This window comes from Anomaloglossus baeobatrachus, chromosome 10, assembly GCF_048569485.1.
Source record: "Anomaloglossus baeobatrachus isolate aAnoBae1 chromosome 10, aAnoBae1.hap1, whole genome shotgun sequence".
Taxonomy (NCBI): Eukaryota; Metazoa; Chordata; class Amphibia; order Anura; family Aromobatidae; genus Anomaloglossus; species Anomaloglossus baeobatrachus.
Window position 1 is genome coordinate 158,275,255 of NC_134362.1, and position 26,148 is coordinate 158,301,402.

The following is a 26,148-nucleotide window of genomic DNA, read 5'->3' on the forward strand; positions in this document are numbered from 1 at the left end:
GTAACTAAAGTTCAAAGTTCATAGAAGGAGCCCACGGAACCTGCAGGATGTGTTGAGCGTTTGTGTGGAATCTGGGCCAAAATCACACCTGAGCAATGCATGTGACTAGTTTCTCCACACAGGAGGTGTCTGAAAGCTGTCAGCGCCCATAAAGGCTTTTGTACGAAGTATTAAGTACATTTTTGTAAGCATGTCCAATACTTTTTCCCCTTTTGTCATTTCTTATTATTATAGATCATTAAATTTATGGACATCTATGGTTTGATTTCTTTTCCTGTGTGGATTGGATGGGTTGTTACTGACATACGGTGAGAAATTGATGTCAATAGCACGTTTACAAATGTATTTACTTTAAAAATTGGTGATGTGGTCGATACTTATATCACTCACTGTCTGTGTATGTATATGTATTTGCACCCCTGTATATTTGCAGTGCATTGGCCTCCTTCCGTGGTTGTGTACAATATTGCGACCCACTAGGTCATTAATTATTTTGGATATTAATATGTATCACAAATACTTGTACTCTTCCTACCCCTTATTCACATTATGGAAAAATCAGGATGAACTAAATCCTTAAATTATTTAGTGAGTCAAAGGAAGATAAAGATACTCTTCCTGAGTGTACGGCCATATCCTTCTTGTTGGCTGTATCTTCAGGATATGGAAGCCTCCCTCTTTTTTAAGAGCAGTAGTGAGTCATCCTTCACTGGGATATTTCAGAGATTTTATGTTTATTTTTTTTATCTTTTTTTCTAATTTCCGAACCTCTTGGGTAAAAAAATAAATCTGTAGATGTAAAGTTATAAATATAGAATATAATTATTTATTAGAAGTGTTCTGAAAGTTGGAGAAGTGGAAAGTTCTATCCCGGTATGTGCCCACATGATGAGTCTTGGCAGATCGCTGTATAGTTGGCAAACAGAGATGTCTTATATGTGCATCACTATGGAATGATTTGGATGGAATACAACCCAAAATATCTATATTCATATATAGGGGCGATCCAGTTGGCAGCCTGCAGACCATGTGCCGTCTGCCAATGATTTTATTGCCCCTCCGCTTCATGAGAATCTCTGTGAACATTAAGTGGCGCATGAACTGGAATTGAGAACATATAGTATATCTCCATTAACTACTGGGATGGAAATGTTTTGGCGTGTTAGCTTTCACACATCAGTTTTTTGCCATCAGGCACAATCCGGCAAAAACCTGAAAAAACGGATCCGGCGTCTGTTGCCGCCGGATCCGTTTGTTCCCCAATAGACTTCTATTAGTGCCGGATTGTGCCGGATGGCCTTGCGTTCCATCCAGCTTTCGCCGGATCCGGTAAAATTTGCTTGTCCGGCGGCCAGATGGAACGCTGAGGCTAGTTTCACACATGCGGCTTTTCGCCGGTTTGCCGGATTCAATATAATGGCAGCGCGACAAGCGCCGGTCGCATGCTGTCATGTGATCGGAGCATGTGACCTGGAAGTTGCGGTGCTACCATTGTACTGTATACACTGTAGTGGCGTGCACCAAATCCGGCAAACCGGCGAAAAGCTGGATGTGTGAAACTAACCTGAGGGGAACGCTTTTTGTCTCCGGCGAAAAACCGTATCACGCCGGATCCGGCGCCATACGGCGTGTTTGCTAATGGAAGCCTATGGACGCCAAATCCGGCATAAAGCGGCAAAAAAATGGATAGAGCTGCCGGATCCGGTTTTTTGAACTGAGCATTCTCAGTATCACAACAGATCCATCAAAAAACTGAAGAAACTGATGGAAAAAATGGATGCAACTGATCCATTTTTTTGCCGGATCTGTCGCATCAGTTTTTTCGTCGGATCATGCCTGATGCCAAAAAACTGATGTGTGAAAGCAGCCATAACTAGTTTGTGTTCTGTGAAATGGAATTGCACTCTTAATTTAAGTGATGTTGGGTCCTGTTCATGTCTTTACCCTACAACTAGCTGACAAAGACGCAACGTTCCGAATTCACAGAATTGATAAACATTTCCGCAAGGCTCTTTTGCCCATATGTTAGTAAACCACAGAAAAACCTCATGAACTGGTGTAATATATGTTTTATTAACACTGAAGTGTATGGGTGATGGGTGCAGTATCTCCAGATATGTTTTCGATCACCGGCAGCTGTTTAACAGATCTCTATAAGCTTTTCTATAGACTTTTATGACTTGTCATTCAACCGGATGTTATTATTTGTCACCTATGCAATATGCCTATCGGTGCCTTCTGTCACCCATTGACCTAAATGCATCCCTTTAAAATGGAATCATTCAGCTGATACATATAAATCTAAGTACACTGCTTTGTGAGGCATACAGCCCCTATAAAAACTTTTACTTTTTCTTAAGTCACTTCATCCATTATCGAGAAAATCCATGTTGCTGTGCTCCATGCACCCTTGATGTAGACAAGCCGGTGATGGTACCAATCCTCATACTATTACTGGACTTCCCTCTTTTCCTGGACACATTGTTAGTAGTGATGAGCGAGCACTACCATGCTCGGTATTCGTAAGTAGTGATAAGTGCTCAGGTGCTCGGTACTCGTAATTAGTGATGAGCGGGCACTACCATGCTCGGGTGCTCAGTACTCGTAATTAGTGATGATTGGGTGTCACGAACCACCGGGGGGGTCACTCAGAAATCCCCCGCGCTGGCTACCAGTACGTCACAATCGGGGGGTAACAAGTGGGGGTCACCCCTCCTTTATACCTCCCGACCGACAGACAGAGCACGTGACGCGCTCTCTAGCGCCCCTCTTATAGTCAGGCCAATTATGGAATTGCCCGACAATAAGCAAGGAGGCCGCTATACTACTTATGCCGATTATTGAAGGGTCCCCGGTGAGAGTAGGGTATATATTCCCCCGACCTCCGCGGGCGGAATATATAAAACCTCCCCGAATCTCACTGGCCTCCCCACAATAATCCTTGGCACAAACTCGCTGCCACCAACCGCTTCACGGTAACTATTAGCCGAACACACAGACGTGGGATTCAAGATCGAGATAACAGAACAGCCCAAGATTAATTATATAATCTAATCAGCCTAACGCACACTAGAACTACAATATATACAATAGGGAATCTACAGAATATACAGTTATGTCAGAGTACAGTTACAAGCAAAGCATGGGTTACAAACAGGCATACACAGTTCCAGCAGTTACCTTGTGCGTCTGGCCGCAGGGGGGCGCTGTAGGCCAGGTTTCTAGGATCCTTCCCACAGATGTTTCCTACACGTGACCCCCAGCGAAAGAACACTGGAAAATGGCCGAAGTAGGGTTATCAACCTGGGCAAATCCAGGTCCCCTCCTACCTTCGTGACCTCAGAGGGAGCACTGCTCCACCCCTGGCTGGAGTTATGGACAAAATCCACAACATGGAATATGGCCATAACTTGGCCTGGGAGCGTCGTAGGCGGACGCCAATGCTCTCATTGTGACAGTTATGAATTTAGCTACAGAATGAGAGGACTCATGACTTGTCTACTAGTTCCCCATTGGCTGATATCACGCCTGGGGTATTTCCCAAGCTCCCGCTCCCATAAAAAGGGTGTGCCAGCATCGTCCGCATGCGGAGACACCATTTTTATGGTTGCCATATTTATCGGAAATATGGCTTGCGAGATATGAACCATTTTTTACTGGAGTCGTTCTGTCTGGATACTTCCAAGCTTGCTAATTAGATAGCAGCTCCTACCACAGGGTCACGGCAGGGAGTCCTCCTGTGTCCATTGTTCCCACATAATCTCATCTCCATATCACAGGAGATGGCCATGGAGGTGTAACACCTTCACAGATGCTGGACATTGAGAACAAGAAGGGAGGGGGGCACTGCCAGGGAGTGATGAGCGATTATGACTGGAAGTCATAATTCATCTTCATATCCCGGGATTTGCCTCACACCTCCCCCCTTTTGAGGGCGCTAGGGGGCAGCACACTCCGGTGTTCCCCCGTGCGCCCGTCCGCGACCTCTCCTTGTCGGGACAGCCCGTCTGCGTTACCGTGGTCACGGCCCCTTTTGTGGCGAATGGTGAAGTTGTATTGCTGGAGCGCAAGGCTCCATCGCAACAATCGCCCATTCGTCCCAGAGACGGTGTGCAACCAGCTGAGGGGATTGTGGTCCGTCTCCACGATGAAGTGGCGCCCGTATAGATAGGGTTGCAGACGCTGCAGGGCCCACACTATGGCCAGGCACTCCTTCTCCATCGTGGAATAGGCCACTTCCCTTGGTAACAGCTTCCTGCTCAGGTACAAGACTGGGTGCTCTTGGCTCGCAGAGTCCACCTGGCTGAGCACCGCACCGAGGCCGAAGTCACTGGCGTCGGTCTGTACTACAAACGGCCGCGTGAAGTCGGCTGCCTGTAGCACGGGCGGGCTGGACAGGGGCGTCCTTTAGGGCCTGGAAGGCTGTCTCGCAGTCCATTGTCCAATCGACTGCAGAGGGCAGCTTCTTCTTGGTGAGGTCCGTCAAGGGCTTTGCCAGGCTACTATAGCGTGGAACAAACCTCCTATAGTACCCAGCGGTCCCCAAGAAGGATATCACCTGCTTCTTGGTCCTGGGGGTGGGCCAGGATGCGATGGCCTCCACTTTCTCAGGCTCGGGCTTCAGTGTTCTCCCGCCTACCCGGTGACCGAGGTACTGGACCTCGCTCATGGCCAGCTGACACTTTCCCGGCTTGATGGTCAAACCTGCCCGGTGGATCCGCCTGAGCACCTGTGCTAGATGCTCTAGGTGGTCCTCCCAGGTGGGACTGAAGACGGCAATGTCATCTAGGTACGCGGCCGCGTACCCTTCAAGTCCCTTGAGCAGGGTGTTGACCATCCGCTGGAAAGTGGCAGGGGCATTCCTCATCCCGAATGGCATCACCGTGGACTCGTATAGTCCAAATGGGGTAATAAAGGCAGAGCGTTCCCTGGCCTTGCGAGTCAGGGGGATCTGCCAATATCCCCGGCTCAGATCCATGATGGTCAGGTACTGAGCCCCGGCCAACTGATCGAGCAGGTCATCGATGCGTGGCATTGGGTACGCATCGGCGACCGTGACAGCATTGAGCCCCCTGTAGTCCACGCAGAACCGAGTGGTTCGGTCCTTCTTAGGGACGAGGACTACAGGCGAGGCCCAAGCGCTGTTGGATGCCTGGATCACCCCCAGCTTCAGCATCTCGTCAATCTCCTGGCGCATGTGTTGCTGCACCTCCAGGGAGACCCGATATGCTGAACGCCGGATCGGGGGATGATCCCCAGTGTCCACGTGATGGACAGCCAAGTCAGTCCTTCCGGGCTGGTTGGTAAACAACCCCCGGAAGGGGAGGAGGGTGGCCCACAGCTGGGACCGTTGGTCCTCCAAGAGCTGGTGGCCAACCTCCACATCCTCCATGGATCCGCCTGCCCTAACCTGGGCTAGCATATCCAAGAGGGTTTCCGCTTCTCCCTCCTCGGGCAGGTTGCACACGGGGAGCGCACATGCCTCCCGCTCATGATGTGCCTTCATCATGTTCACATGGAAGGGCTTCCGCCTTCCACGGGCAGGGTCCAGGGTGACCAGGTACGTCACAGGGTTGAGCTGCTGGTACACGAGGTATGGGCCTTCCCAGGCTGCCTGAAGCTTGTCCTGTGGTACGGGGACCAGTACCCACACCTTTTGACCCACTTGGTAGGTCCTCTCACAAGCGTTCTGGTCGTACCAACGCTTCTGATCGGCCTGGGCTTGAGCCATATTGTCGTGTACCAGTTGCGTCAAGGCCTGCATTTTGTCCCGGAAGCGCATGACATACTCGATAACCGACACTCCAGGGGTGGCCAAATCCCCTTCCCAAGCCTCTTTCACCAGAGCCAGGGGGCCCCGCACACGTCGCCCGTACAGGAGCTCAAACGGTGAGAATCCTGTTGAGGCCTGTGGAACCTCCCGGTAAGCAAATAACAGGTGTGGGAGATACCGCTCCCAGTCACGCCCATGGGAGTCGACCAACATCTTAAGCATCTGCTTTAAGGTGCCATTAAACCGCTCGCACAGGCCATTAGTCTGTGGATGGTACGGGCTGGCCACCAGATGTCGCACCTGGACTTGCTTACAGAGGGCCTCCATCAGCTGGGACATGAATTGGGTCCCCCGGTCAGTGAGCATTTCCTGGGGGAAACCCACTCGGGAGAAAATCTCCAGCAATGCGGTGGCCACCTTGTCAGCCCGAATGGACGACAAGGCCACTGCTTCTGGGTACCGGGTGGCATAGTCCACTACCGTTAGTATGAAGCGTTTCCCGGAGCTGCTGGGGATGGCCAGCGGGCCGACCAGATCCACAGCCACCCTCCTGAAAGGCTCATCGATGATTGGCAGAGATACCAGTGGGGCTTTGGGGTGTGGCCCCGCCTTCCCCACTCTCTGACAGGTTTCACACGAACGGCAGTAGGCAACCACATCGGCCCCCATTTTTGGCCAGTAGAAATGCTGGTTTAACCTGGCCTTGGTCTTAGCGATCCCTAGGTGTCCGGCCATCGGAATCTCATGTGCGATCCGCAACAACTCCGTCCGGAACGGATAGGGTACCACCAACTGTCGGTCCCTGGGCCACGCCTCCGGTGAACCCTGCTGGACCGTGGCCCGGTACAGCCGTCCTTGGTCCCAGACCACTCGCTCCGGGTCCGAGTCCGAGGGAGGCTGTGCCGCCTGCTCCTTAAGAGCTTTCAGGCTGTCGTCAGCTTCTAACGCTGCCTGAAACCCCTGACTAGATGTGGCCAGAATCGACGAGACTGTCACATCTTCAGTCAGTACCCCGGGACCTGTGTCCTGGCCTCCACCTGACTCGGCTGCCACTTGGTCAGAAGGGGAAGAGCTATCGGACCTCCGGGAGGCCCCTTGGCTTCCAGCACTCCCACTGCGGGTGACAGCGGCCACAGCCGCTGCGACCGTGGGTCGTGCCTGCTCCTCCTCCGTTCCTGACCAAGTCGCCGGTTCAGGCAGACCTACCTGGCTTCCTGACACCCCGGTTGTGGGGGAACCATGCACCGAGATCTTACCTGGGAGCACTTCCGCTCCTGGACCGGCCCCAATCTCACCTGCCTGTTCCCCTCCTGCAGCAACAGAACCCCGCTGTGAAATCTCTGGGGACCCCACATTTGCTGTGGTAGCCCCCACCCCACACACTGGTCCTCCCCCTGCAGCACCCTGCTCTCTGCTTATCCCTGCAGAGGGCAACAGATCCCAGCTCACTGGCTGGTTACTTGTAGAGGCATTGTCACACCTTTCTCTGACCCCCTCCCCTGTCACAGCTGCAGCTGTGTGTGTGTCTATGGTGTCTGTGCAAGCAGAAATATCAGAGTTCACTCCCCCCTCTCTCACATCATTCATAGATAACACATTAACATTGTCAGGAGGCATGTCCGTACTGGCTGAAGGTTCAGCCCTTGGTTGGGGCCCAAACTGGGAGGTTATCTGCCCCAAATCTGTCCCAAGTAGCACGTTTGCGGGGATCCGATCAGTTACCCCCACCTCCCTCACCCCTCGCCCTGCGCCCCAGTCCACATAAATGTCAGCAACAGGCAGCGCCGGGTCAATGCCTCCAATCCCGGAGACAGCGAGGGTTTTTCCAGGGATCAAGTCTTGGGGGGACACCATCTCAGGCCGCACCAGAGTCACCTCCGAGGCGCTGTCTCGCAGTCCTATGGTCACAGACCGGCCGACAGTGACTGGTTGGAAGCTGTCCAGGGACCTACCACCACCCCCACCCACACAATACACCTTGGGCGGCCCTTGGGACGGGGACGGAGCCGGGGCCTTGGGACGCTGAGGGCACATGGCCTTGAAGTGTCCAGGTAGGTTGCACTGGTGGCACCGTCTTGGCTCTGCCACGGGCCTGGAGAGGGGAGTTGAGAGGGACACCCCCTGCAGTCTAGGGGCAGGTGGGGCAGTCGCAGAATTCATCTTACCCCCTCTCCAGGTGCTGCTGGTGGCTGCTCTCCTGGCCTCAGGAGCCCGATTGTTGGTGTAGTCATCGGCCAGGGCAGCTGTAGCCGTGGACCCCTTTGGCTTCTGGTCTCGGATGAACTGGCGGAGATCCTCAGGGCAGTTCCACAAGAGTTGCTCCGTGATGAACAAGTCCAGGATCTCCGGTCCGGTGGAAAGCTGCAGGCCTTGGGTCCAGTGGTCGGCAGCTCGGGCAAGTGCCCGCCGGTGGTCAGCCCAGGAGTCCTTTGGTCCCTTCTGCAGGGTCCGGAACTTCTTGCGGTAGGACTCCGGAGTGAGGTTGTACTGTTGGATCAGGGCCCGCTTGATGGTGTCGTAGCCCTGATCTGCCTCAGTAGGCAAGTCCCCAAGGATTTCCAGGGCCTTACCCCTTAAACGGGGGGTCAGGTATTTGGCCCACTGGTCCTTGTCCAGATGGTGCTGCAAGCAAGTCCGTTCAAAAGCAGTCAGGAAAGAGTCCAAGTCTCCATCCTTCTCCAGCACTGGGAAGTCCTCAACACGGACCTTTGGAAGTTTGGTGTCTTGAAGGTCACGTGTGGCTGATGAGGGCCAGAGCTGAGCTAGCTGCAGCTGGTGGTCACGGTCTGCCTGTTGCCGTCGCTCTTCACGTGCTGCTTGCCGCTCCGCAGCCTCACGCGCTGCTTGCCGCTCCGCAGCCTCAGCGTCACGCGCCGCCTGCCGCTCTGCCCTGCGCTCTGCCAGGAGTTCCTTGTAGCCCTCCTGGTCTCCAGCCTGGAGAAGGGCCATAGCCATTTGAAGAAGGCTATCCGAGCCTCCCAGGCTCGGTGGAATGGCACGTGGTGATCTGCGGCCCGCTGCGGAGCCTGGTGATTCACTGTCCATTGCAGAGCGGAGGGCTGGCATCTGGCTCGTTGAGGACCCTTGGGCGAGCTCCTCCTCATTTTGTCCAGCAGTGCCAGGTTGTGCGATGTCCTCTGCAGAGCTGTTCTCTGGCGTCGGGCTCTTGGAGGGCTCGTGGACAACCTCCTCATCGTCTCTGGCCTGAGCATCGGCCATTCCTTTGGCTTTGCTCCTGGTGCTCTCAGCCATTCTTGCAGACTTTGGTCACTGACACAGAACTGACACCTGATGCCTCCACACACCTTACAGTATCTGCACTCTGACACTCTAGTGTTGAGCTAGTCTGAAGACCCCAGCAGCCACAGCTGCTGCAGGCAGTCTTTAGTGTCTGGGAGTATGGGTCTCACACTCACACACACTATTATCTCGATCCCACCGCTATGCCACCAATATGTCACGAACCACCGGGGGGGTCACTCAGAAATCCCCCGCGCTGGCTACCAGTACGTCACAATCGGGGGGTAACAAGTGGGGGTCACCCCTCCTTTATACCTCCCGACCGACAGACAGAGCACGTGACGCGCTCTCTAGCGCCCCTCTTATAGTCAGGCCAATTATGGAATTGCCCGACAATAAGCAAGGAGGCCGCTATACTACTTATGCCGATTATTGAAGGGTCCCCGGTGAGAGTAGGGTATATATTCCCCCGACCTCCGCGGGCGGAATATATAAAACCTCCCCGAATCTCACTGGCCTCCCCACAATAATCCTTGGCACAAACTCGCTGCCACCAACCGCTTCACGGTAACTATTAGCCGAACACACAGACGTGGGATTCAAGATCGAGATAACAGAACAGCCCAAGATTAATTATATAATCTAATCAACCTAACGCACACTAGAACTACAATATATACAATAGGGAATCTACAGAATATACAGTTATGTCAGAGTACAGTTACAAGCAAAGCATGGGTTACAAACAGGCATACACAGTTCCAGCAGTTACCTTGTGCGTCTGGCCACAGGGGGGCGCTGTAGGCCAGGTTTCTAGGATCCTTCCCACAGATGTTTCCTACACGTGACCCCCAGCGAAAGAACACTGGAAAATGGCCGAAGTAGGGTTATCAACCTGGGCAAATCCAGGTCCCCTCCTACCTTCGTGACCTCAGAGGGAGCACTGCTCCACCCCTGGCTGGAGTTATGGACAAAATCCACAACATGGAATATGGCCATAACTTGGCCTGGGAGCGTCGTAGGCGGACGCCAATGCTCTCATTGTGACAGTTATGAATTTAGCTACAGAATGAGAGGACTCATGACTTGTCTACTAGTTCCCCATTGGCTGATATCACGCCTGGGGTATTTCCCAAGCTCCCGCTCCCATAAAAAGGGTGTGCCAGCATCGTCCGCATGCGGAGACACCATTTTTATGGTTGCCATATTTATCGGAAATATGGCTTGCGAGATATGAACCATTTTTTACTGGAGTCGTTCTGTCTGGATACTTCCAAGCTTGCTAATTAGATAGCAGCTCCTACCACAGGGTCACGGCAGGGAGTCCTCCTGTGTCCATTGTTCCCACATCATCTCATCTCCATATCACAGGAGATGGCCATGGAGGTGTAACACCTTCACAGATGCTGGACATTGAGAACAAGAAGGGAGGGGGGCACTGCCAGGGAGTGATGAGCGATTATGACTGGAAGTCATAATTCATCTTCATATCCCGGGATTTGCCTCACATTGGGCACTACCATGCTCGGGTGCTCTGCACTCATAACTAGTGATGAGCAAGCGCTACCATGCTGCTGTGCTCAGTACTCGTAACTAGTGATGAGTGAGCGCGACCATGCTCGGGTGCTCAGTACTCGTAACTAGTGATGAGTGAGCGCTACCATGCTCAGGTGCTCAGTACTCGTAACTAGTGATGAGTGAGCGCTACCATGCTCAGGTGCTCAGTATTGGTAACTAGTGATGAGTGAGCTCTACCATGCTCAGGTGCTCGGTACACATAACTAGTGATAAGCGGGCACTACCATACTCTGGTGCTTGGTACTTGTAACTAGTGATGAGCGGGCACTACCATTCTTCGGTGCTTAGTACTCGTAACTAGTGATGAGCGGGCACTACCATGCTTGGGTGCTCAGTACTCGTAACTAGTGATGAGTGAGCACTACCATGCTCGGGTGCTCAGTACTCGTAACTAGTGATAAGCGGGCACTACCATGCTCGGGTGCTCAGTACTCGTAACTAGTGATGAGCGAGCACTACCATACTCTGGTGCTTGGTACTTGTAACTAGTGATGAGCGGGCACTACCATTCTTCGATGCTTAGTACTCGTAACTAGTGATGAGCGGGCACTACCATGCTCGGCACTCATAACGACTAGTGATGAGCGAGCATTACCATGCTCGGGTCTCGTAATGAGTAGAGATGAGCGGGGCACTACCATGTTTGTGCTCAGTACTCGTAACGAGTAGTTGGATACTCAGATGCGTGCAACTTGAGTACCTGAGTACAACGATATTCAATTGAGGACTCAAGCATTTTTCCAGATGAGTTCCCAGAAAAATGCTTGAGCTTCCCATTGACTTCCCTTATACTTGGGTACATCAAGTTGCGTCCAACTGCTCGTTACGAGCACTGAGTATAGTACTGCTCTCCCATCACTAATTGTTAGTCATCCATGACCATCATCGTTTAACACTTACTTACTGTACATCAAGAGTTTTTTCTGGCATATATGTGAAACAGAGACCAACAGAAGTAGTGTGAACCATTGTGTATTTGGTGGAACAGTTGTACCATGGCGGGCTGTCCGCCGGAGAATACAACAGTGGGATTGGGTTCTTGTGAAACAGACTATATGAGATGTCTCTCATTGGTCATGTGTATTTGCAAAATATCTCTTTGAATAGATCCAAAATATTTTCTTCTATCGCTGTGCTCCTCAGCATGGAGAACGTTGGTCGGATTAGGAAAAATGTGTGTGAACTCGGCATAAACTGTTTATTCCTGGTTTTCCTGAAGAGTTGCTCTTGGTTTCGACTTTATTCTTAGGACTGTTTTTTAACCTTGTATGTTCCTTTATGATTTCCTCGTGATAAACGGGTCATTTGCAGTGGGTGCTAAGCTCTGCTTCTATTGATCTGTCCCGGAGAGTAATCCTGGGGCCAGCAAGGATGTCTGCTATCCCAGACAAAGTGGCACTGGGCCACGCAGGAAATTTCTCCTTTTGATCTGAGAAACAAAGGGAACCCCTGAGGACAGGTCTATTCTAAGTATCTAGGGTTGGAATGACGGCCACGCAGGGCTAGGGTGAAGGCCATGACTCATGTTGTCTCTGGTATACAATGGTGCACGCACAAGGGTGCTGTCTGTTTTCCCGTACATGATCCGAGTGCTCTTTGGACTCTTTTTGGACTTATTTTTTTAATTCATTCTTTACATTTTATTACATATCGTGGCATATTTTGGCTTTTTTTTACTTATGATTCACATTTAAGACACTTTTTTAGTTTCTTCGCCCTTAGCTTGGACACCTCCAGTCGGAGCAATATTTTTTGCCTATAGATTCTTGTGTCTGATTCCTCTACTGTACGTGTATATGAAGTCCCTATAGAGAATTAGTGCGTCGCTGAACTGGAGCAGCACATTAGTGAGCAATTTCACAATAAAGTATGCGATCGGGATGAGAAAAAAGAGACAATTTGTGCAAAAGTAAGACGCCGTTTGATTATACGAAGGGGGCAGCACCTTTTAATCCTGTATTTCAATTCAATTTAAAAGGGGTTGGCAGGTTCCTGTTTTAATGAACAAAGAGTTGACAAAGGCAGACGGCTCAGGAGCCGAGACTAATTGTGTGTCACAGTAAGGCATGGAGTCCGCGGGGAGCCCTCGACCTGCTAATATAGAACAGGTCCCAGTGTGCACCAACATAGGTCATTGTAGGTGAACAGGTCACGTTTGCCCCTAGGGTGCCAGCTGGGGCGACTTGATGAGGCCAGCTATCGGCAAGAAGGTATTTGGGGCAATTTCTGAATCATTGTGGCAGTTACGAGGGGATCTTTAATATAAAAAAACCTCTTCTTTTTTTTTTTTTTTTATATGTGCGCGTGTGTGCGCGCGTGTGTGTGTGTGTGTGTATGTGTGTATATATGTGTATATATATATATATATATATATATATATATATATATATATATATATATATATATATACACACACATACATACACAAATATATACACACACATTTTATACACACACATTATTTATATATATATATATGTGTGTGTATATATTTGTGTATGTATGTGTGTGTGTATATATATATATATATATATATATATATATATGTGTATATGTATATATATATATATATGTATATATATATAATATACTCGATGTGCGTGTGAGTATGTATATGTACAGTGCTGGCCAAAAGTATTGGCACCCCTGCAATTCTGTCAGAGAATACTCAGTTTCTTCCTGAAAATGATTGCAATCACAAATGCTTTGGTATTATTATCTTCATTTAATTTGTCTTCAATGAAAAAAAATAAAAAAAAATGTCATAAAGCCAAATTGGGTATAATTCCACAGCAAACATAAAAAAGGGGGTGGACAAAAGTATTGGCACTGTTTGAAAAATCATGTGATGCTTCTCTAATTTGTGTAATAACAGCACCTGTAACTTACCTGTGGCACCTAACCAGGTGTGGGCAATAACTAAATCACACTTGCAGCCGGTTGACATGGATTAAAGTTGACTCAAACTCTGTCCTGTGTCCTTGTGTGTACCACATTGAGCATGGAGAAAAGAAAGAAGACCAAAGAACTGTCTCAGGACTTGAGAATCCAAATTGTGAGGAAGCATGAGCAATCTCAAGGCTACAAGTCCATCTCCAAAGACCTGAAAGTTCCTGTGTCTACGGTGCGCAGTGTCATCAAGAAGTTTAAAGCCCATGGCACTGTGACTAACCTCCCTAGATGTGGAAGGATAAGAAAAATTGACGAGAGATTTCAACGCAAGATTGTGCGGCTGGTGGATAAAGAACCTCGACTAACATCCAAACAAGTTCAAGCTGCCCTGCAGTCCGAGGGTACAACAGTGTCATCCCGTACTATCCGTTGGCGTCTGAATGAAAAGGGACTGTATGGTAGGATACCCAGGAAGACCCCACTTCTTACCCCGAGACATAAAAAAGCCAGGCTGGAGTTTGCCAAAACTTAACCTGAGAAAGCCTAAAACGTTTTGGAAGAATGTTCTCTGGTCAGATGAGACAAAAGTAGAGCTTTTTGGAAAAAGCCATCAACATAGAGTTTACAGGGAAAAAAAAAAGAGGCATTCAAAGAAAAGAACACGGTACCTACAGTCAAACATGGCGGAGGTTCCCTGCTGTTTTGGGGTTGCTTTGCTGCCTCTGGCACTGGACTGCTTGACCGTGTGCATGGCATTATGAAGTCTGAAGACTACCAACAAATTTTGCAGCATAATGTAGGGCCCAGTGTGAGAAAGCTGGGTCTCCCTCAGAGGTCATGGCTCTTCCAGCAGGACAATGACCCAAAACACACTTCAAAAAGCACTAGAAAATGGTTTGAAAGAAAGCACTGGAGACTACTAAAGTGGCCAGCAATGAGTCCAGACCTGAACCCCATAGAACACCTGTGGAGAGATCTCAAAATGGCAGTTTGGAGAAGGCACCCTTCAAATCTCAGGGACCTGGAGCAGTTTGCCAAAGAAGAATGGTCTAAAATTCCAGCAGAGCATTGTAAGAAACTCATTGATGGTTACCGGAAGCGGTTGTTCGCAGTTATTTTGGCTAAAGGTTGTGCAACCAAGCATTAGGCTAAGGGTGCCGATACTTTTGTCTGGCCCATTTTTGGAGTTTTGTGTGAAATGATCAATGATTTGATTTTTGTTTCATTCTCTTTTGTATTTTTTCATTGCAAGCAAAATAAATTAAGATAATAATACCAAAGAATTTGTGATTGCAATCATTTTCAGGAAGAAACTGAGTTTTACCTGACAGAATTGCAGGGGTGCCAATACTTTTGGCCAGCACTGTATCTTGCCAGATGACAACCATGACTTGCTCTTAAAGGGGGAATATTAAGAAATAAAATCAGTGTTTTATTTTTTATATATTATATATGTTTTCATTTATATTTTTTCGCTGCTGTGATTCAAAGCGAGGAGCTGTAACTGTAATCGGTGCCCCCAAAGTGTAGGATTTGCCCAATCCCCATTGAAATTGGAGCTTTCTATTTAAAACATGTAAGAGCTATTTCTCTTCACTCCACCCCACCCCCACTTTTCCATACACATGCATGCTCAGTTCGACTGAGCATGCATATTTTGATAAAAAGGGAAAGTGGCATTAGCGGCTGCCAGATGCCTCTGGTGTCTCCCTCATTAGACAGTTGGAAATCAAACACAAAATCTGTAAACTGTAAAATTAACTTGTGCCTTAAAGAGAATCTGTCAGCAGGTTCCCCCCCATCTGAGAGCAGCATAATCTAGGGGCAGAAACCCTGATTCCAGTGATGTGTCACTTACTGAGCTGTTTGCTGTCATTTTGATAAAATCAATGTTTTCTCTGCTGCAGATTTAGCAGTTATACAGAGCTCCTGAATATACTGGACTACGTGGCAGCAGGACAAGTAGTCCTGTAATGATGATCTACTGCTGCTTAAACAGTGATTTTATCAAAACTACACTGAGCAGCCCAGTAAGTGACACATCGCTGGAATTAGGGTCTCTGTCTCTACATTATGCTGCTCTCAGATTAAGTGACAAAAACCTGGTGACAGATTCCCTTTAAGCAATGGGCTGAATTTGTCTGATTACGCCATACACATCTAGTTTCAGCTGAAATTTTTGAATGAATGAAATTTTTTCATAGAGTTTACCAATGATGGTGGCCAAATCAGCGATTTTATTTGACTTTCTTTCAAGGGCCTGCTCCATCAATTTTCTCCTGGAATATGGGATATGGGGGGGGGGGAGGGGCATTTTCCAAGAAAATTTAGCATTAAATGATTTTTCCAGTGCTATATTATTGATATACTATCCTATGGATATGTCATCAATATCACATAGGTTGGGGTCCAATATTTGGTACCCCCTATAGTTCTGCTATTAGGTGCTAGAGTGGCCAAATTAAATGAAGCTTACAGAAGCGGAGCACCACAATTGTGTACACCACATAGTGACCATTTTTAGATTCTTCTATGGAACTTCTGTTCACTTCAATAGGAGCTGTGCTGCAGTACCAGAGAATGACCACTATGTAGTACATGGCGCTGTGGTGTTCCAGCTCCGTACATTGTGTTCTTCCCGCAGTCGTGGAGCTGGTAATAGCTGACTATAGGGGGCGCCACGTGTCCTTTGTGAGAGAATAGAATCCATTTTCTTCTCATTTTGTCCATTTTGTCTTACATAGGGCTCAGCTAGCAATGATTTGTGGGACGTTTTACAAATCCGTTCACGCCCCTAGTGCTCTTATTGGTTCATAGTTCAGAGGGGACGTTTCCTTTGTCTGTGACCCTATATAAACTGGTCTCATGTACTAATAAAGGAGAAATCTTTGAGTACACCATACTGTATGCTGTATTGATTTCCCGAGCGCTCAAAAAACAAATCTTATAAATTTGGCGTTCAAAAGGCATAGAAGGAGTGTATTTCGCTCACACCTTCCCCTACTAATCTGATATTGATAACATATGCTACATATCTTAATCCTGGAAAACTCCTTTAAGCAATTTACCACTCCTGATCAGGAGCACACAGGTCTGCATTAATGTGTTTTTTTTTGGACTTTCATATTCCAGTATAGAGCAATTAAAATGAGGCTAACTTTATAGAGTTTAAAAAATCAAGAGTACACTTGAAAATAAAGTATCTAGTGTATGTTTAAAAGTGAAATGTTGCTTCTTTCTTCTCAAGGATTGATCTCTCACTTTATTGGTAAATTCTATAGAATCTGTATTCACTGAAGACAGCTTTCCCCATGAGATAGCAGATGACAGTTGGTGCTTATAAGATTCCATGGAGAGAGGAGGAGCTAGATGTGGTGGGAGGAGCTAGAGGCAGACACATGACATTTTGCAGCACATTCTTCTGAAACAAGAGTTCTCCATAGAACTTCATGAGCACCAACTGTCATCTCCTATTTCCATAATGGGAACATCTGTATTCACTGAAAACACATTTTACTAGTGAATTGAGAATTTGAAGAAAGAATGATCAGTCCTGGGTGATAAAAAAAAGTGAACTTCTCTATTAAGATATATTTCTTATTTTCACATGTACTATTGATTTAAGATAAATATTAAAATGACGGTTACGCATTTAGTTGCATGCCTAAATAAATTTAATGCGTGTTTGGCTGTTGCCAGGGCGTAAAACGTACACTTTTTATGAGCAGGAGTGCCAACAAACGTGTCATATTTATTATTTTTTTCACATTGTAAAACAACCAGACTATTTTTTTATTATTATTATTATTATATAATTTTTTTATTTATTATTAAATATTTATTTGTTGATCATGGCACAAAGATGATTTTTTTTCTTTTTTCCACTGTAAAAAGACCACACCATTTTTTTTTACTATTATTTCCTTATTAAATATTTATTTGTTGATCTTGGCACAAACATGACATTTTTTGTGGGATTTTTTTCTTCCATTGTACAAAGACAACACCAATTTTTTTAATTTATTTATTAATAAATATTTATTTGTTGAACGTGGCAGAAACGGGACTTTTTTATTTTTCATTGTGAAAAGACCACACAATTTTTATTTTTTTTAAATTATTTATTTTATTTTTTAGTCCGTGGCATGTTTTTGAGTTTTTTTTCTTTCTTTTTTTATTTATTATTAAATATTTGTTGACATTGTCACAAACATGAAATTTGTTGTGTTTTTTTTTTTTCACACAACCACAGCAATTTTTATTTATTTCTTTATTATTAAATATTTGTTGATCGTGGCTCAAACGTGACTTTTGTTGTGGTTTTCTTCACATTGTAAAAAGACCACACCAATTTTTATTTTTTTATTAAATATTTATTTGTTGACCGTGGCACAAACATGACACTTTTTGTGGGGTTTTTTTCACATTGCAAAAAGACTCCACCAATTTTTTATTTATTTATTTTATTTTATTTATTTATTAAATATTTGTTAGTCGTGGCGCAAACGTGACTTTTTTTTTATAAAAAGACCACACCATTTTTAATTTTTTTTTAAATTTTTTATTTATTTATTTTTTATATTTGTTGATCGTGGCACAAACATGACTTTTGTTTTGAGTTTTTCACATTAAAAGACCACACCAATTTTTATTTTTTTATTAAATATTTATTTGTTGACCGTGGCACAAACATGACACTTTTTGTGGGGGGTTTTTTCACATTGCAAAAAGACTCCACCAATTTTTTATTTATTTTTTTTATTTTATTATTTATTTATTAAATATTTGTTAGCCGTGGCGCAAACGTGACTTTATTTTTATAAAAAGGCCACACCATTTTTAATTTTTTTTTTAAATTTTTTATTTATTTATTTTTTATATTTGTTGATTGTGGCACAAACATGACTTTTGTTTTGAGTTTTTCACATTAAAAGACCACACCATTTATTTTTTTTTTAATTTATTTTTTTTTTATTTATTGATCGTGGCACAAACGCTGATGTTTTTACTCAATTTGGAACTTTTTTTTTTTTTGCCATTATTTTCCCCAAAAAGGCTCAAATGAATTGCTTATTTCGCCACCCCGTTTCCGCATGCACCGCCATGGGGTAGACCCGACCGTATTCTGAATGGGGAGTCTCGCTTATGACGGATCGCCTTGAAGATTGTTTGGAAAAGTCGAAATGCAGAAAGGAGGTGTAAATGCCTCTCGGTTTCTTTCTCGCAGCCCCTTTGTGGAAGTCAGACACATGGCTAAATATACGGATCACCCTAAAATTTCCCGGGAAATTGGCAGAATTATTATCGATTCACAGAGCACGGCCAAACATCACTGCATGAATTAGCAAGCAGCTGTTTCTAATTTGACTCTAGAACGGTACACAGAGGAACTTGCTTTAGTGCGCGATCCTTTCATTTATAATGAATTTTAATCACCGCTACAGGTGAGAAAAATGTAGAAACAAGCTTGTATCTTGTGCAAGAAACAAAGGCAAGCCAGATGCTAACAGATTTACAGCCTGTGATAAAAGGAATGTTTTGGTACAGTTTACATGTAATTAGGCTGCAGCTGTTTGCGCTCCCCAGCCCGTGAAAAAGAAGCAGCGTATAGGAGCTCGCTGCCTGTTTTCCAAAGGGAGTCAAGAAAAACAGTGATCCAACCCTAGAACCATTTATAGCATATTCCTGAGGCTGACATAAAACTTTCTTCTTTCCCTGCCGCTTAGAAGCTGTGATCCTGTTCCTTAAAAGAAACCGTGCACTTGCACTGTCTGTCTGTTTGGGAAAGTTTGGTCCGATGTCAAGAAAATGCATCTTAGATATTTCAGTTTTAAGTTTCTGCCAGAAACAGCGCCACTTTTTTTAAATGGCTGCTTGTGGTACTACAGCTTGGCACACTTCACGTTGAATGGGACTTTAGGTCTCTTACCAGCCAATCTTGTTGAATGGGACTTTAGGTCTCCTACCAGCCAATCATGCTGAATTAGACTTTAGGTTTCTTACCAGCCAATCACGTTGAATGGGACTTTAGGTCTCTTACCAGCCAATCACGTTGAATGGGACTTTAGGTCTCCTACCAGCCAATAACGTTGAATGAGACTTTAGGTCTCCTACCAGCCAATCACGTTGAATGGGACTTTAGGTCTCTTACCAGCCAATAACGTTGAATGGGACTTTAGGTCTCCTACCAGCCAATCACGTTGAATGGTACTTTAGGTCTCTTACCAGCCAATAACGTTGAATGGGACTTTAGGTCTCCTACCAGCCAATCATGCTGAATTAGACTTTAGGTCTCTTACCAGCCAATCACGTTGAATGGGACTTTAGGTCTCCTACCAGCCAATAACGTTGAATGGGACTTTAGGTCTCCTACCAGCCAATCACGTTGAATGGGACTTTAGGTCTCCTACCAGCCAATCACGTTGAATGGGACTTTAGGTCTCCTACCAGCGAATCACGTTGAATGGGACTTTAGGTCTCTTACCAGCCAATCACGTTGAATGGGACTTTAGGTCTCCTACCAGAAATTGCAGCTCTCCGTGATGCCACGGTTTCTTGTCCCTGTCACATTGTATATAGCGACTAATATGTGGGCAGCACGGTATAGAGAAGGAGGAGCTAAGCATATTTTTATGGGAAAAAATCCAGTAAAATAGGTATTTTATTCCTTTACATGCCTGCTCTTTATATATCTAGGAGTCCAGTAGGTGGGTCTTATTTTGATTCATAGTCATCCCTGTATTACTATAGGGATGCCTATTGGACTACTAAACATATCCAGAAACGAAAATATATATATATATATATATATATATATATATATATATATATATATATATATATATATATATATATATATATATATATATATATATATATATATATATATATATATATATAATTGTTTGTGAGTATGCTTAGAAGTCCGGCAGGTGGGCCTAGTGATTTACAGCTATGCCTGGGTGTGTATACAGTCATACAGGGAAGGCTAGCAATCATGAAGTAGGTCCAACTCCTAGGCTCCTAAGTGTATCCACAAAACGTAAATATAATTAGTTTATATATGGATTAGCTTTTTGTATATGCTTAGGAGTCCAGTAAGCAATCCTACTCTTATAGCCTTTCCTGTATGACTGCATATAGGCATAGTGGTAAGTCACTAGGTAGGACCACTTACTGGACCCTAAACATACCCACAAAACTAAATATAGTTATACTAAATATGTTTGTGGGACTGGCTAGGAGTCCAGTAGGCAAGTCCTACTTTGATTGACAGCCTAACCCTATATGACTGTAGAACCGCCTACTGGACAAAACTAAAATCTGCAATAAAAAAAATGTTAGTTACTGTATAGGTTTCTGGATATTCTTAGGAGTCTTGTAGGCGGTCCAACTTTTTTGTGATAGCCTACTCTGTATGACTGCATAGAGGCACAGCTGTCAGTCACTATGTAGGACCACCTACTGGACTACTAAGTGTAAAACTAAATAGATATTAGTTATCTTTATGTTTCTGGGTATTCTTAGGAGTCCAGTAGGTGGTCGTATTTTATGTATGATAGCCTTCCCTGTATGACTGTATATAGGCATAGCTGTCAATCCCTAGGTAGGACCACCTACTGGACTCCTAAGCATACTCGCAAACATAAATGTAACTAATATATGTTTAGTTTTATGCTTAGGAGTCCAGTCGGTGGTCTTACATAATAATTGACAGGTGTGCCTCTATGCACTCATACAGGGAAGGTCATAAAACATAAAATAGGACCACCTACTGGACTCCTAAGAATACCTTCAAACATAAATATAACTAATACATATATAGTTTTATGCTTAGGAGTCCAGTAGGTGGTCCTACGTAGTGATTGACAGCAGTGTCTCTATGGAGCCATACAGAGTAGGCTATTAAACATAAAGTAGGACCTCCTACTGGACTCCTAAGAATACCCAGAAACTTATACAGTAACTATAACTAATTTTCAATATATCTTTTAGTTTTGTGGGGATATTTGAGTCCAGTAGGCCGTTCTACAGTCATATAGGGTAAGGCTGTCAATCGTAAAGTAGGCCTACTGGACTCCTAGCCATACCCACAAACATATTTAGTATAACTATATTTAGTTTTGTGGGTATGCTTAGGAGTCCAGTAGGTGGTCCTAGATAGTGATTGACAGCTATTCCTATATGCAGTCATAAAGGGAAGGCTCTCAAAGTAGGATTGCCTACTGGACTCCAAAGCATATCCAAAAAACTAATACACACATAAATTGATTACATTTATATTTACATTTTGTGGCTAGGAGTCCAGAATTCGGACCTACTTCATGCTCGCCTACTGGACTCCTGAGAATACCCAGAAACTAATACAGTAACTATAACTAATTTTAAATATATCTTTTTGTTTTGTGAGGATACTTATGAGTCCAGTAGGCGGTGCTACAGTCAATCGTAAAGTAGGACTTGCCTGCTGGATTCCTAGCCATTCCCAGAAACCTATTTAGTTTTGTGGGTATTCTTAGGAGTCCAGAAGGCGGTCCTACTTAGTGATTGACAGTTAAGCTTGTATGTAGTTATATAGTGAGGATTGTCAATCCTAAATTTGGAGCGCCTACTGGACAACTATGTGTAAATGAATAAAAAACAAGCCAGACAATCTTTTTCTATAAAGCTATATATCATTCTGTTCAACTCCTCTTGATCTACATAATCCAGCCTGCAGATATACATTATGCTCCATGTGACAGGTTCCCTTTAAAGGGAACCTGTCACCAGATTTGGGGCCTTTAAGCTGCAGCCACCACCGGTAGGCTCTTATATACAGCATTCTAACATGCATTTCTAACAGGAATGTAAAAATGACTTTATAATACTCACCTAAACAGTCGGTGCGGCGGTGCAGACCGGTCGGATGTGTGTCTCCGTTCTCCGGGTCCGACGCCTCCTCTTTCAGCCACCTTTGTCCTCCTTCTTCTGAAGCCTTGGTGCATGACGCGTCCTACGTCATCTGCACAGGCGGGCATTGAGGTTCTGCGCAGGTGCACTACAATACTTCAAAATGCTCCTGCGCAGGACCTCAATGCCGGCTAGTGTGGATGACGTAGGACGCGTCATGCACCAAGGCTTCAGAAGAAGGAGGACAAAGGTGGCCGAAAGAGGAGGCGCCGCACCCAGAGAACTGAGACGCCCATCTGACCAGTCTGCACCGACCGTTTAGGTGAGTAGTCCTTTTTACATTCTACACAGCGGCCTGGGCTTTTATATACAGCATGTTAGAATACTGTATATAAGCGCCCATTGGTGGTGGCCGCAGCTTATAGGCCCCAAATCTGGTGACAGGTTCCCTTTAAGCATTGACTCTCCTTTCATTGACTCTCTGTTCTTGTCTTGCACTATATTTATGTTTAGATATGAGTAGTTGTTGTAGGAATGGGATATATAGAAGTGATCCAGATTTACAGTTGATGCCAGACGCAGTGTGACTTTTTCCACATTAGCCCCCACTACGTGCTCCGTCCATGTGTGTATGGGACCCAGCTGGCCTGACAGAACCCAGCTCTGCCTTTTCATGTATCTCATCCAGCAGACACCCGGGATTTCTCTGTGCAGCTGACTCCTTCCTGTTTTTTCACACTCCGGGGAGCCTCTTCCTCTCTCTTTGGGGCTCGATGTCCTTGAAAGCTTGTGTATTGCAGTTGAAACAGCATTTATAAAATCTTGAAAAAATATAGATGTAAATTTGCCCTTTGAAAAGTGCAAGTTGCTAAAAAGATTTTAGTTCGGAAATAGACCTAAAATGCTCTGAACCACGTAAGTCCAATTAGATATGGAAGACGTGACTATTGCTTGCGGTAATTTTTTAAATACTTTTTTCCACACTCAACAATAGAAACCTCAGGTGTCTTGTCGGCTGTAGTTTTCGGTTAATTCCAAAAATTCACAATACAGGTCTGAACAGAGCCTTAAAATAGTAGTCACTGGACGTGCCTCAGATAAAATAAAACCGTTCCAACAATGTTGGTGCTTTATCTCTTGGTGGTCACGTGACATTATGTAATACAACCGCTGCAGTCAATCAGTGGTTGTTGATCGGGTACAGCCTTCACATTAGATCATCACTGTAACGGCAGCAGTCCGGGAGGCAAATACATATATTTTTTACTTTTAGTTCTTAAAGGGAACCTGTCATCAGAAATTTCGCCCAAAAGCTAAAAGATTCCCCCTCTGCAGCTCCTGGGCTGCATTCTAGGAAGGTCCCTGTTATTATTGTGCCCCATGTGAGACCAAAATAAAGCCTTTATAAAGTTCTACCTTTTTGTATGCAGCTTCTGTAAATCCGTCACGGGGGCGGGCTCTCTGCCGTCCGTTATTCTGCCTCCTGGTCCTGTATGCCGCCCCCCATCGCTCCTTTCCATATCTGATGCACCGCCCACTGCTCCAGCCATCCCCGCGCATGCCCAGTGCCAGTCTCACAGGACTGAGCACTGTGACTGCTGGTGATGTGTGCGCAGGCAAGTGATTATGGACGGGACTGTGACTGTTATCAGCAAGTACCCGGCCATAATCTCTTGAGCGCGCAAACCTCTCCAGCATTCACACTGAGCTCAGTGTAGATGCTAGACTGTATGGGCTGCTTCCAGGAATGACGTCCCTTTGTCACGTGATAGTATTTCGAACACGCCCCTATCACATGACAAAGGGACGTCATCCCTGGAAGCAGCCCATACAGTCTAGCATCTACACTGAGCTCAGTGTGAATGCTGGAGAGGTTTGCGCGCTCAAGAGATTATGGCCGGGTACTTGCTGATAACAGTCACAGTCCCGTCCATAATCACTTGCCTGCGCACACGTCACCAGCGGTCACACTGCTCAGTCCTGTGAGACTGGCACTGGGCATGCGCGGGGATGGCTGGAGCAGTGGGCGGTGCATCAGATATGGAAAGGAGCGATGGGGGCGGCATACAGGACCAGGAGGCAGAATAACGGACGGCAGAGAGCCCGCCCCCGTGACGGATTTACAGAAGCTGCATACAAAAAGGTAGAACTTTATAAAGGCTTTATTTTGGTCTCACATGGGGCACAATAATAACAGGGACCTTCCTAGAATGCAGCCCAGGAGCTGCAGAGGGGGAATCTTTTAGCTTTTGGGCGAAATTTCTGATGACAGGTTCCCTTTAAAGTGTTGTCCAAAAGGGGAGAAGTCCTTCAAGGTACCCAACATCTCAATTAATTGTTTTGACAGCTATTTCTCTTGTCTTACCTATGAACTCAGCTTGGTAGAGCATGCATTTTCAATTGGGAAAATGGAGTAAGCCTCTGACAGACACTACTCGCGGCAGCTTATATCTAGAGTCAACGAAAGGATCGGGTGTTAAATTTCTATGTGCATGATCGTTTGTCAGGGGAAGGTCCCATACAGTTAGATGGTCAGATTTTTACACATGTGACATTCACGGTCTAACTATGAACATGCCATGAGTCTTCTAACCTAAACTCAAGTCTTATCGGCATATGCAATATGAGGTTGTCACATTAAAGTCAGGAAACCCACGACCGATCTATGCATGGCAGTCAGGGTGGGACTGGCCCACTGGAATACCGGAGGATCGTCCGGTGGGCCCAGGCACTGACACCTGTTGGTACCGCATAGATGCAAAACTAATGTGTCAGCATTACGTTCACTGCTCTACCAGGTTCTCTAACTTTGGGAAGAGGGGTGACCTAAAAAGCCATCAAGATGGAACAGCCTTCTGTTCCCTACCACTAATGACCCTATCAGTGCCACACACTGCTCTCCAATGTTGTCTAATGTTGGGACGTGCGGCGAGCAGTATGTCATTAATGGCAGACCATACTCAGATTATGAATGTCCATGTGTTTACTCAGCCCAATACTGGTTTAGATGCTTACTTATACCTACCTTCCAGTGGTCAATATCCCTGAAATGCAGAAACCAAAGTTTAGTTTATTTGACTCCAAATAATTTGATTGTTGAGCGTAAAGTAAAGAATGTATCATTGGAACTAAACTTCGGCTGATAGGCATCTCAGTTGATACTCGTTTGTTTGAGCGCCCCTGTGCTCTCTCTGAGAAATCCGTTGGTTGACATGTTGGTCAACAGATTACTTTTAGGAGGCCATTGTAATTGACACTCAAAAATTGGACATGTACGATCAACATCTCCAATCATCCAACCATTCCAATCTCTCCTACCATCAGTTGGCCAGTGCCCTCCTCATACACATTAGTCCGTGTCCCAAACCATCAATATCGGCCGATTCAACCGATATTGGTCGGTGTACGGTTGCCTTAGCTTTGCTTTTTGTTATTTGCCCAAATCTAGGCTCACGTTAAGAGTTAGAAGAACGAAATTAGAGGTGCACCTGCATATTGTGGTGAAGGTATTTCAGAATCCATCATATTCCCAGGATATCTGGATCCAGTTTCACACGCAGAAGGGAAACGCCATGATAGCTGGCAACCTAATTCAAAAAACGTTCCAGTGCAACTATTAAGCAGTCTGTCCTCTCATCATATGTTTGTACAATTTTCTATTTCAAAGAAATCACAGCGGTCATTACATACAGAGCTAAACTTGAGGGTTATATTGTGAAAATTGTTTTTCTTCTGTCTTTTCTTTCTTTTTTTCCCTTTTACGCTTTTGTCTT

General features: G+C 45.6%; 1 protein-coding gene across 1 annotated transcript in view; it reads left to right on the forward strand.

The window, feature by feature from the left end:
• ZNF423 (zinc finger protein 423) overlaps positions 1-26,148 on the forward strand; it is a 373,454-nt gene that overhangs the window by 146,778 nt on the left and 200,528 nt on the right. The gene's annotated exons all lie outside the window — the stretch shown is intronic.